Source organism: Protopterus annectens, chromosome 13.part0, assembly GCF_019279795.1.
Source record: "Protopterus annectens isolate FY-2018-M chromosome 13.part0, PAN1.0, whole genome shotgun sequence".
Classification (NCBI taxonomy): Eukaryota; Metazoa; Chordata; order Ceratodontiformes; family Protopteridae; genus Protopterus; species Protopterus annectens.
In genome coordinates, this window is record NC_056747.1 from 1,031,901,630 (window position 1) to 1,031,912,672 (window position 11,043).

Consider the following 11,043-nt stretch of genomic DNA (forward strand, 5'->3'; position numbering starts at 1 on the left):
TGCAGCACTACAGATGCATTGGGGAATTACTAGACAACACCAGAGAGCATTTCCAAATATTACTGTAGTCCACATAAAAAGTGAATAGAGCAACAGATCTTGCATTTACTTATGTATGACACTCCAATGCGTGACATTATTGAATGAAGGTAGTAGCCCCTAACATATGGGGGCCGTGCTCAAGATGTCTGGACAAACCCAGGGTGAACACTGGATGACATCAGGGAGTCGTTGAAATAATGACTCCAATCAAGTCAAAGAGGTAATGGAGTAACAGGTCATGTTTTGTGATCACTTTTCTAGGCAATTAGAAAAATTATACATTAATGATTGGTATTATTGGCTGTAATTATCCAAGACTGATACAGGATGGGGAACTTAAGAGAATAAACTAGGGACAGTCTGTAAACTCAGGGACAGGTAAGTAGTATCAGAAACAAAATACTACAAACTGCTAAATAAAATAAAAACAAGCCTCTAGAATGCCAGTACGAAGTTGCATGTTAAGCTGCCACAAGTTTATTTACTGCTTTTCGTTTGACTCAAGGTTCGAACCTCTTCAGACTATTAACAAAATAAAATCCAGAAATGCATTCCTTCATATTATGTTCTAAGAATCACATGACATTTACTTTACAATCAAAAGAAAGGTAATAAATAATTAATTAATGGCATCATGGATCTAGGCCCATTTCCATTCATTCAAGAACTTAAATGAATTCATTGAAAATCTTTTTTTCTTTTCTCGGAGAAGTGATGCATGAAAACACATTAAAATAATTGAATGCTACCTAGTGCTATGCTATAAATGTGCACAAGATAAAATTACAGGTTAATTACTTAAACTTATAATCAATACTTTTTACTAAATAAATAAAATTATTCATGTACTAACCTACACTACAATATAGCATGTTTTAATATACTACACGGTTTTCCAGTTTGTGTGTGTGTGTGTGTGTGTGTGTGTGTGTGTGTGTGTGTGTGTGTGTGTGTGTGTGTGTGTGTGTGTGTGTACTGTTAAGCAATGATGTACTGGTCTTAAGGTGCATTTCTTGTTTTCCCCTCACAGATGGTGAGGTGGGTCAGGGTCCCTCCTGCAGGCAATCTGATGTTGGTGTCCATACAGACACTGAAAATGATGGCAGGTGTGTTGAAGCACAGGCAGGGTTGTCAGAGGCCAAAGCTGTGCCACCATTTGACATCCCACTGTTATCCACCCCATCCTCGCACACAGTCACAATGCCTATACATACCCCATGACCAGTGATCATAGCAGAGGAACAGTTGGTGGTTGGTGGCATGGGACAGGCATAACTGGATGTTTGGTGGGGTAACAAATAGACAGATGTACAGGGGTGCTCATTGGAGAGCTGCTGGTCATCGTGCCTCTGGCAGTAGTGCCACATCTGGTACCACCAGGTGCACGCACATATGGAACAGTACACCAGACAGGCTCTGAGGCTACGGAATTACTCATTTAGCTGTTACTGACAAGAGTTGTGATCTTGCAGGTGACCTCTGTTATTTTACAGAGGTCATGGATAGATGGTTGGGTGAGATGGTGGGACTCCTTGACAGTGGAATGCCCATGCTCGAGCATGTGTTGGGAGTGGTGCGACAGCTACATGGATGTAGGCCAGCAACACCAACAGCTGGAGGTCGATGTGGACATGCAAGGATACCAAGCAGCCCCTGTATGTGGGGGGGGGATGCTGTCCACACCACATCACAGCAGGCCACATGCACGTGGCCCTGGCCAGTCCCAGGAGGGACCTGGCTCTAGCAGACATATGTCATCATCAGGGGAGAGTACCATATCATGGCTTGTACCTGGACATGCCCATGGAACCCATGACAAGCACAGTTCTCCTGTCCATGGTCAGACGCGGTGAACTGCATACCCTGCCAGGTATGGTCTGCAGCTGTCCAACAAACACCTGTATAGGGCAGCCACATGGCAGAACTGTGTGCATGCATACTCACACACAATACAAACACATCAAGAGCACCCCATACCTACAAACACCACATCACCACGGCCATATCAATAATTAAATCCCCTCACTCACACACATGGTTTCAAATGTATGGCTCATCCTAGGTCTCTGGAAAACCAACAACACACCCTGTGCATATGATGATACCTGTGCCACATCCCTGTCATCCATAACATCGATGCAGGGACAGGCTATTATGGTTCTGATGCACATGGTGACTGTTATATGGTGTACCAGTGTACTGCTGTGTAACATGTTGTCAGCAGTAAAGTTTAATGCTTACATGTCAGGAAGTGTAGCTATCCAGCCATGATGCATTATAGCTGTTATTAACACTGAGTGATTGTGGTCTCCATAATGTAATCTGTTTGTGTAGTAGGTGTTCCTTTGTCAGCAGGAGGATGGTCTGCTGTTGTATCCTACAAGGGGTATGGCACTGTGGTGACACCTTGGCTGTGCCATATCCTGGTTACAGGTGAACACATGTCACAGGTCTGTATAACAGTTACTGCATGTGCCACATGGCTGATAGGTCTGGGGGTGGTGCATACAGGTGAGTGCATGGTGGCTACTGTTAGCATCCCTTTTACAGTAGACAAAGGTAAGTGTACTGGGTGGTACACCCACCACATGTTTGTGTATAACACACACACAGAGGCTTTGGTGTTGATGCAATACACAGAGAATACTGTACACATGCATGTATGTACCTGTGCAAGGAACACATTGTAGCCTATGTAATTCTACAAAGCCAGAATAGGCACAACAACACATTGGGGAATAAGCAGTCTTCTAGTTTAATGTCATTGATGATGGTACTGGGAGGATATATGTCCCCTTCCCCAATGTAGTGCAATCCTCAACTCGGTAAACATAGGTGTACTGGTGTGGGTGGCACAGCCCTACCCTTTGGAGGGTGTGAGGTGCTGTAGAATTGCAGATAGTGTGATAGACAACTACCTAATCTGTTAACATGAACTATACATATTACGGCCAGCTAAGCAGGGGAATGCACTCAACAGTAACTGCAATGATGGTGGATGTGTCCACAATAGCCACACCCAGCTCTATATATATATATATATATATATATATATATATATATATATATATATATATATATATATACCAACCCCAGTATCGCTGGACATCTATACAGTGGGGGAGAGGGCATTTACACATCTACCACTAGCTGTGATGGAATGTATGTTCACAGGATGATACATGTGAAATGTTAGCATATGCCAGGCAGTTCTCAGACAGATGACCTTCTGGGACATATATGTTCTGCAAACGGAAGTAGATTACTTCACATACATACACACTCTTACTTGGCAACACTGGGACTAGACCCCTAACAAGGTATATAGTGCTACTGATGTGTGTGACTTTAATTGCACACACCACACAGCTTTTAGGATGACATGTGTTTCAGGTTACATGTTAGATGAAGAACATCCCCAGGCCTGTACAGTATGGTAATGGGGGATGTACTGGTTGTTTATGGACAACACATAGTGTGACATACCATCATATACACACTGGCAAACACATAACAGTCAGACACACATCTGAGAGACCTGGGCTTATCAGTGCTAACTACCTTGTCAGTGTGTCCATTGTGTTATAGATAAGTTGCACACAGCACATGCATAACTGGGCTGGATAGTGTTATCAGTTACCAGTATGGTTGATGGTGACAGTGGTCCCCATACAGTGAAACATGGGACATGTACCAGGGGTACCATGGTATAAAGAAAGTATACCCTGCACCCACATGCCACAGTGGATATTGTATGCACTGAAACCCATGATAACACTCTGATACCCACTATCACACATTGACCAGGATGGCAATACAACCCCTTGTCCATCCTAAGAGTGTTACTACAGGGATAAGCATCTAATGCACATGCCACAGGCATAGTAGGGTGATGCATTGTCATGCCTCTCCTACAGTCAGCAACATCACTATCCCTAATATTGTGTGGCAATGCGTATTGTGATAGGAGAATGTGACCTCAGAATGTTGTACCATAGATATATACACACATGCACACATACACACACATGCCCGAACACAGTGGGTATCCCAAGTCTATCGACCCATTTGTACAACAGTGTTATGCTGGTACTGCAAGGCCCAGGTATCCCTTAGGAAGAAGAGTGTAACAAGGTACATGTAATGTCTGGTACAGCAGCAGCCACATCTAACTATGGCAACGGGAGGTGCGGTGGGTGTGAAGGGCCTCAGGATATTTTCAACTACAGGTCTACAAACACACAGACACTGATATTCTCAGTAATGCACGCATACACATTTGTCAGTACTGGGGTGCATTTGTGCAGGTGTTCATAGGTGTGCACCAGGCTACTGTCCATGGAGAGATGGGAAGTGTAAGCAATGTGTGTACAGTGGTATCATGCCATTTGCCATGTGCCTGCAGACCATCTATCAACAGATACCACCGGGGTGATCCTCAGGGTGAGAGTGACATTCATCAGCCAATCATCTAGGTGCCTCTTGCAGAGGGCCAGTGAGGTGCTCCAGTTGATATGTATGCAACATGTATTACATAACATGGTCAGTGTCTGTCTTAGAGACCTGTACCCAAGCATGTTCTTTTGGCTGTGGTAGTGTAGTCGATGTATCCAAGGCATGTGGTGCGTACAGGCTGTGGATTCCTAGCTGTGGCATTCATGACACAGCTGGGCAGACATGTCAGGGTCACTCAAGCATACATTGCCTGTAAGTAGCCAAGATGGATACCTGACGTCTGCACATCTGTACAAAGGACAGGCAGACATCAGCTAGTCAACTATCTATACAATAGGATGAATGTGTTGACAGACAGATGTCTGACACCGATAGATATGCCATTATTACATGACCGCAGCCCTCACTGACATCTGCTATACACAGTAGTCTACAGTTATTTTCCACATGTCAGATCATTATCCAGTAGGAAATATTTAATAAGACACAGCTCATACATCAGGAACATGACAGTGAGGACTCAGAGTCCATCTTTGCATGCAGGGGTGTTTGGTTCCAGTACTACAATCTGCAATCTACTCTTACTTGAGAAAGCACTGTCAACAGTAGTAATGCAATGATACACTACATGCCAGTGTGACTGTATATAACCTGGGATTCTACCCATGTATGTAAAACATTCAAACGGAAAAGAGTGTTGTACAAGCCATATATACTCAAGTGTCCCAGACAGTAGACTCACACTCCTTGCTACTATAATGACAGCACATAAATGCATGTTATGTACATGGCATTAAATACATTTATTAAAGATGCCATTACCCTGCTATTTTATCAGACCAGAATGTGAGCACTAGTTCCCAGGCTGAGCCATGCTTAGCAGGTTTCAGCATTGCTGCAATATAACTGCTAAGCACATTTGCGCACTGGAAGCGAAGCCTACATGGTGTAAGCACCTGTACATTTAACCGTACGTTAGCACTGGTTAGCTTCACGCAAACCCACTTAAACGTGCTCAAATCTGCCTTAACCACTCTGTATCCAACAGCCCTTGTTCTGCCCAGCAACAAAATACATAGCCTTTGCAGATGTGGAACCCAGTACCCTGTACACTACAGTCACAGCAGTTAATCACTAAGCCAGCACAGCTGTGAAGACAGTTGTTGTATTTCTAATATATCTGTCAGTACACATACTAAATAGTATTGAACAACTGCTATGACTTCTACAATGGTGAAGTACTTGTTAGCGATAATACTGTTGAATCATGGATGTTGTTATATCTAAATATACACATATCATATAATATGGTGTGATACATCGGGGAAGGTATACACAACAGTAATGTTTACACATAACAAGGATATCTCTCTCTCTCTCTCTCTCTCTCTCTCTCTATATATATATATATATATATATATATATATATAAAACAAAAAACCATGCGTAGAAGCAAATCCCAGGTGGTGTTAATGAATTAATCCAAAAAATCCCAGAGTGAAGGTAAAATGCACAGTTCAGACTGATGGTCAGTATATATAGTAATCCAAGCAAAACAAAGCAAATAAAACCACAAGTTCTTTAATAAGGTGAGCGCTTTCGCGGTGTACACACACCACTTCTTCAGACAAAAAAGTAAGGACAAACAAGGTTTATATAATGCATCAATTAGCAGCACTTAATTACCTGAACTCTGAACAACTGAATCAAAGTATGGAAGCCCTTAAGATTCAAAAATACTAAGTTCCAGGCTCTTTTACTGCAGACTTTAAAACATATTTGTATACATATTACACAATCATAATTAAAAACATAAATGGAAATAAAAATATATATAAAAATATATATTTGAACCTAGCTAAAAACATATGATTTGTAATATCTAATAAATAAATACAATACTCTAATATACAAACAAGCCTCCAGCTTGAATAACATCAGGAAGAGAAGCTTGTGTGAATACTAATGACAATAAGTCCTGTAAATAAAACTAGTTCCTAGTATGGGTTGCAAAGCCAAAAATACTATGACCATAGTGGACAGGACAGGGCTAAACCAGGCAAATGTTACTGTACACAAAAAGTGATGTAAATATAACTCTCTAAAATAAAATAAACATCTACTGAGTTATATCTATTTAAATTTCCTGGCTATTAGATGAGGTTTGATGGACACTTGTTCATTCAAACCTCTACCCCTGTGTGCAGCTAACCTCAAAATCCAATCAAGCTCAGCTTGCTCCGTCCTATTTACTATATTACCCAGCCGTGGATTTTCAGGCTCAACATAGAGTACCTGAAATAAAAACTGATGTTCATGACCTTGTTTTAAAAGATGTTTAGCCACAGCACTATATTCTTCCTTACGCCTGTAACAATAATAATGGTCTCTGATTCTCTCACGTAGGGTTCTGTTGGTTTTACCAACATAGAAACAAAAACAGATAACACAATGGGCCACATAGACTATATTTCTCACACCACAGTCACTGCTACATCTGATGGTCCAAAGATGTCCTGTGTCTGGGTGCCTGAAGTAATGTGACTCATCTATATGAATACATTGTGGGCAATTATTACATTTCCTAGTTGCTTCAAACCCCAGATTAGATGGAACCTTGGGAGTAACTACATTAGCATGACACAATAGTTGTTTCAAGTTTTTCATGTTTTTATATATAAATTTTGGTCCATCCCCTACAATATTCCGTATTTTATCATCTGCTGTTAATATATTCCAATTATCATGGAATGCTTGTTGAATAACATGTCTATTGGAGCTAAATGGTAATATAATGGATGGTGCCATCGATGATATATCTGTTTCCATGCTCAAACTGTTACTCATGTTCTCTTTCTGTGAAAAGTAAGGTTTCGCTCGTGTAGTTCTTAAGGTATCCATGTTCATACAAGCCTTCTCTATTTCTCCCTTGCTATACCCCCTTTGAAGAAAACCTTCCTGAAGCAGGGAGAGTTCACGCTTATAATCAGATTCAAGACAACTCAGTAGATGTTTATTTTATTTTAGAGAGTTATATTTACATCACTTTTTGTGTACAGTAACATTTGCCTGGTTTAGCCCTGTCCTGTCCACTATGGTCATAGTATTTTTGGCTTTGCAACCCATACTAGGAACTAGTTTTATTTACAGGACTTATTGTTATTAGTATTCACACAAGCTTCTCTTCCTGATGTTATTCAAGCTTGAGGCTTGTTTGTATATTAGAGTATTGTATTTATTTATTAGATATTACAAATCATATGTTTTTAGATAGGTTCAAATATATATTTTTATATATATTTTTATTTCCATTTATGTTTTTAATTATGATTGTGTAATATGTATACAAATATGTTTCAAAGTCTGCAGTAAAAGAGCCTGGAACTTAGTATTTTTGAATCTTAAGGGCTTCCATACTTTGATTCAGTTGTTCAGAGTTCAGGTAATTAAGTGCTGCTAATTGATGCATTATATAAACCTCGTTTGTCCTTACTTTTTTGTCTGAAGAAGTGGTGTGTGTACACCGCGAAAGCGCTCACCTTATTAAAGAACTTGTGGTTTTATTTGCTTTGTTTCGCTTGGATTACTATATATACTGATCATCAGTCTGAACTGTGCATTCTACCTTCACTCTGGGATTTTTTGGATTTATTCATTAACACCACCTGGGATTTGCTTCTACGCATGTTTTTTTTGTTATTTCCTTGGGAGTCATGGAAGGTATTGAATGCAACAATTGTCTAAGTATGGGAGGAGCAGGAGCTCCTGAATGTCTTCAATTCGGAAGGCTAAATAACTTTCTTAATGGTAGCGTTAATCCGCTTATGAATTTAGACATGAATTTAGACATCTCTCATGCTGTGACTGATAATGCATCACCAACGGTTAGTATACAAGCAGTTAAACTTCTTAAAAAAGAAATTGAAAATGACTTTTACCGCTTTAAGCGGTTACAAGCACAACGCTTTCATATGGAAGCCTGTATCAATAAAAAAGTTGTTCCTAGGGGTTTAAGAATCATGACAATGCCTACCTATGGAAATACGTACCCTTCTTTACTACTTGAATGGCAAAAGATCAATTTAGAGGCTAGTTTTTCATACATCAAGCTTCTCATTGAATTTTTTCAGCCAATAGAACGTGAACTATCGAGTAATATTTTCACTTCTCAACAAAAATTGATTGAGTTATGTGGATTTGAACAAACCGATTTATTTATGCAAGAACTAATAGACAGACTCACTAGGTATGAGAACAACTTAATAGAACAAAAAAAGAAAAAGTTGTATCGGGACATTGGTGATTTTTCAAGACAAGAAGTGTTTGTTTGGCCAAGACGTACTGAAGGTACTAGGAATGATGTTCCACAACGCTCCAGGGTGACTACTGATATTTCACAACGCTCAAGGGTCACCAATTATGTTAGGAATGGACAGATATCCGATATACATGCATTTTCCATCCAGAAAACCCGTCCAGCATCTTCAGGACTAGATGGTAGGTCGCTGATTATTTCTTCCAATCTACGAAATGAGAGCACTACCACTTTAAACAGATTGGAGAGTAATCCGAAGGAGGTCCTGCAAGGCGATTCCAAACGTGATGACGTCAGCTTGAAGGAGGGATGTGCCTCCAACACCAATCAACTACCATCGAACATCCCGTGCAATGACGCTGCGGGACCTGAAGAGACTACTCCAGTTTTGTTGGGCTCTGAAGTAACCAACAGCAATGGAGAACAAACAGAAGTAGTATCACCGGAGCACATTAATTCAGTCTACACTACACCGAGTGAAATCATTAATGTGCAGGCATTGAACGTAAGTTCTAAAAACAACGCAACCCCGCTATCTAGTGTGGTTCGGCGCAAGATACAGATGGGGAAAGAGGATCAAGTACCACATTTTTTGGATGCTCCTCTCCCCATTCGTACAGGACGGAAAAGATCCATAGAGCTGGATTACTCGAAGGGGGCCAAGAGGAGGGACACATTTACGCAACCTCAGCAACAAACTCTACGGAAATTTTGGGTCCAAGATCCTTAGTGCTCAACATTTCTAAGCACGCTTTATCTCCAGCTGAGGAGAAAGTACTAAGTAAAGGTATGACTTTTGTGCCAACGTCCAGTATGGACGTAAGCCAGGCACTTATTTCTTTGCGCACATACACGCGTAATGTAGCGTTTAAACTGCTCTATAATTCTGACTCTGATAAATCCCATAAAGGGTTTCGTTGCAAATGCTCCTTCATTCCCCGTTTACCTCCTAGTGTTGAAATATTTGTTAAGGCAGTTGAACAGTCTATATATAAGAACATGACCTTTTCTAATAGGTTTCAGGCAAATAATCTTACTAAAATTGAAAGAACTGCTTTGCATGAATTGAGTTTGAATGCTGACATTGTAATTAGGCCCGCAGATAAGGGCGGACCAGTAGTGGTACTTGATGCAGATTACTATGTCAATAAAATGTCAAAAATGTTAGATAATTCTTCATACCAAAAAATCAACAAGGAACAGATCTATTCACTACAGCAATGTATATTCTCCACATTGGATGAATGCAAATGCATGGGACTAATTACAGAAGAACTGTACAAGTACTTTTTAGTAGAATTTCCTTTAATTCCTACCATTACAGGCTTGCCCAAAGTGCATAAAAATCTGACACAACCTGAACTGAGGCCTGTTGTCTCAGGGTCAGGATGGCTAACTGAGCCGATACCTATATTTTTGGATAGTGAGTTAAAAAATATTTTGAATCTCTTCACCTATGTACTTCGAGATATTGAACATTTTTTGCGTGATTTGTATCTATTTGCAGAGGATTTAAACAACTTGTAACCATGGATGTTCAGTCCCTGTTCACATGCATTCCTAATGTTGAAGGTATACTTCTTGTTCGGGAACTGCTGTTAAAATTAGAGAATTCAAATATCAATACTGTTGATTTGTTGTGCCTTTTATTAGAAATTGTATTAGAGAATAATGTGTTTCTGTTCAATGAAATCTGCTATAGACAAACACAAGGCGTGGCTATGGGCACTAGTTGTGCTAATAGCTACGCCAACTTGGTAATGGTTGCATTTGAAAGAGCCAACATTATAATTGATGAACACATTGTGTTTTACAGAAGATTCGTGGATGATTTGTTTTTTCTATGGAGAGGGGACATTGATTCCTTAAATGTTTTTTTCAGTACTCTTAACACCTCAGGATCCTTTCTCAAATTTACCATGGAATTTTCTGAGAATTTAATACATTTTTTAGATGTAACAGTATCAAAAAATGCCCACAAATTTTCCACTCAAATTCATCGTAAGGAATGTTATAGACCGGCATATTTGTATCGTACAAGCATGCACAATCCAAAAATTTTCCCTAATATAGTGAAGGGACAGGCTATGAGGACTTCGAGACTTTGTTGTCTTGAATCTGATTATAAGCGTGAACTCTCCCTGCTTCAGGAAGGTTTTCTTCAAAGGGGGTATAACAAGGGAGAAATAGAGAAGGCTTGTACGAACATGGATACCTTAAGAACTACACGA